Below are 3,267 nucleotides of genomic sequence, written 5' to 3'. Positions count from 1 at the left end.
TACGCCGTTCACAAATCGTTCAACTTTATTGCGAATATTCACGTTTCGTAAAGAATGTGTTTCGCTCGCTTCGCTCAACTTATGGTCAACATAATCGGTTTACTGTGAGTAATATTCGCAACACCAGCACCCAGCTTGAGACTCAGCATTCATTATTGGATAATATTCGACGGAATAGACCCGTCCAGTTAAAGAAAATATAGCAGCCCTAGCTGAGAGTGTACATACACGAAGCCCGTGTAGAGTCGATTCGGCGCCATTCGCTTCGCAACAAGCAACATTGCCGCATTTGGCACGATTAAAACAACTTGAGGAAATTTAAAGCTGCCTTTTCTGTCTTACTATTTGATACCTGAAATTGAAATTGTATTATGTAATTTCTAAAACGTATTTCTTCAGTTACACGAGTATTTATAAAACATATAGATTATTTAGAAAATAATTTTAAAACAAAAAATAATGGTAATGGCCCATGAGGGGATCGAACCCGCGACCTTCGCGTTATTAGCACGACGCTCTAACCAACTGAGCTAATGGGCCAGTTATTTACCGTTGGCTTAAGTGCCAGCGCAACAAACAGCTGATAAAACTAAATGAAAAAAAGCGGGACAAAAATATGCAGTCTATGTGCTGGCGATAAATATAAAGATTTTATAAATTTATTTTACTAATCACAATATACCATATTTAACTAATCATATTGATGCATATGTATGTATGTATATACAGATCTTTACATATAATATTAAATAGATACATATGCATATATTGTAAGTAAACACATGCAAGACTTATTTATTTGAAGCTTTGAAATACTATAGTTTCTATGAGATAACACAGAAAGCATATATAGATACACCCAACTCTTTTTTTACACGGATTTGAAGTTACACGGTTAAAAAAAAATTTTTTTTTGTAAAAAACTTTTAATCTAGTAGGGTTTCAAAATCACTGTCTTGTAATTATGTTTGTGTTTACCACACTTAGCACCATTGCTGAAATGAACATACATACATAGTACTCGTAGTAGCTGGGAAATCCACTTATTCGATAACTGTTACCTACACATTTTGTTCGCATGATATTTACATTGCTGAAATGGATATCTCCAGCGATGATAGGGACTTTAGTCCAGTTCGTCGCAAACAATTGCGCTTGTTATCAAGTAGCGACGAATAATTATGTAGCTATGTAAATATTTTTTCTTTATTTATATTCTAATCTTTCTGATCTTAATTCTGGATTAACAGATTTCTTTTGTTTTTGCTTAATTTACCAATTTTTCTCCTGTATGAATTATGTATTTTAAGTTTTAATGCTCAATAAAATGCCATATAAACATACAATTTGTAGACATATCTGAAATTTTATAGTTTTCGACATTTTTTATACGGGTTTTCGAAGTAAATATAGTTCTTTATTTCATTTTACACGGTTTTGAGATGACATGGAACGTATCCCCCATTTTACTATAGGAAAGGCCTCTTTTTTACACGGTTTTTTTTACACGGATTTCTGAGGAACGTATCTACCGTGTAAAAAAAGAGTTGGGTGTATGTTCATTCTTAAGCCGATAAGTAAAAAGTTTATTTATATTAAATTTGTGATATGCTTTTTAATGTTTAAGTTACTCAAATGATATCAATAAAACTGTCTGCATAAGTATTTTAATACAAAATACATACAAGTATATCTATAGCTTCTCGTTTCATACAAATCTTTTAGTGAATTTTTTTTATTAATTTACATGTGCACATACATACATATAAACATACATTACAAAAACACTTCCAATACTTTCGCAATTCCATTTTACTCCGATTGAGTTGAATTTGACTTGACTTTGGCACGACATTCTTCAAATATTATGTATGTAAATATTATATTAAAAAAAAATAAATTCTCACACCCAAATATTGGCACCAAACGTAAACAAAAAAACCATTTAAAATTAAAATGGCAAGGTGACACCAGAACAGTACATAAGTCTGTTCAATCGCAAGTTGAAGGGCTTAATTTAAATATTTTGAACGTGTATAACAGTTTCTATGTAGTACATACATACATATATGCATGCATGTACCTACAAATGTATATACACGACGAATAAAGGCAGTTTAATACTCGTATTTGTTTGCTCTCTCCAACCTGTAAAGGTGTAACGAGGATGTGTACATGTGTGCGCTCGCGTTACACATGCCAATGAGAGACAGATCAATGTGGTGCACAAATGTTTGAGGCTGACCGCTTGCATTGATAAACGTCCTGAATAGCGATAGAGAACAAACAAAACGATGGAAAGTGTGTAGCAACGGATAGACTGGTGGTTGAGTATTTGTACCACACAAAGAAATATACTTTCACACGTACAAACATAACAGGGGGATTCTCTTGCTCTTGCAATATTGCAGATTGCAAAAATCCTATACCGAAATATACAAAGGCACGAGAGCACCCAGGATCTAGTGATATATTAATAAAAAATAGCAAATAATTTTCTGCGTGTGTTTGTTGTTGTGCCATTGCACCAAGAGAAAATGTTGCAATTCTTGCACCGTGCAAGGGTTTTGCAAGAGCAAGAGAATCCCCCTAACATGTTCATCGAACCGTTATATACAGAGCAGTTAAATATTTGCTTGTTTGAAAAAAGACGACAACAACAACAGATTCATGCACCACACGTTTGTGCCATATATCCGTATAAACATATTTTTGTACCTGCATGGAGCACGAACAGCTACAGTGAAATATGTAGTTAATCCGATGTTGGATGGACGCGTTGATATGTATGTACATACATAGATGTGTTTGACCATCAAAGACCGGTGAAAAACGGCTCATTTGGGACGTTGAAATATCTGCGCTCATTTAATGATTTGTATGTTCATTTATAGGATGCTTCGAGAGGGGCACGAAGAGTTCAGATATTGCACAAGCCATGCTTTTGTCCAAATTATTATACGAAAGTTAGTTGTACGGGTGTTCGACTTGCTGCTCTTGCTGTGTACGTTCCGAGGTGCTAGCATTGGCTCGGACCACTATCTTGTTGCAGCGATGATACGCTCCCGACTCTAGGTATAGTTTTAAAAAATACGTGTAAAGGGAGTAACATAATACTTTCATTGATTGCTAGTTCTTAACAGTTATTTAAGGTTTAGTAAAAATAAGTCTCTTTCTTCATCAAGCAGAAGTTGCAATGTACCAGCAGATGCACATATCCGAAGTGCGGCTTCTTTTAGCCGATAGCAGAGCTGTTATACAGGCTTT

The 3,267-nt window shown here is 34.5% G+C and overlaps 1 non-coding gene across 1 annotated transcript; it reads right to left on the bottom strand.

The window, feature by feature from the left end:
- Positions 1 to 466: 466 nt before the first annotated feature.
- On the bottom strand, positions 467 to 540 carry Trnai-aau. The gene has a single exon. It is a non-coding gene; the product is annotated as a tRNA-Ile (tRNA).
- Positions 541 to 3,267: the final 2,727 nt, after the last annotated feature.

The sequence above is a fragment of the Bactrocera tryoni genome, chromosome 4 (genome assembly GCF_016617805.1).
Source record: "Bactrocera tryoni isolate S06 chromosome 4, CSIRO_BtryS06_freeze2, whole genome shotgun sequence".
Taxonomy (NCBI): domain Eukaryota; kingdom Metazoa; phylum Arthropoda; class Insecta; order Diptera; family Tephritidae; genus Bactrocera; species Bactrocera tryoni.
The sequence above is the reverse complement of the archived record's forward strand: the minus strand, read 5'-3'. Positions and strand labels throughout refer to the sequence as shown.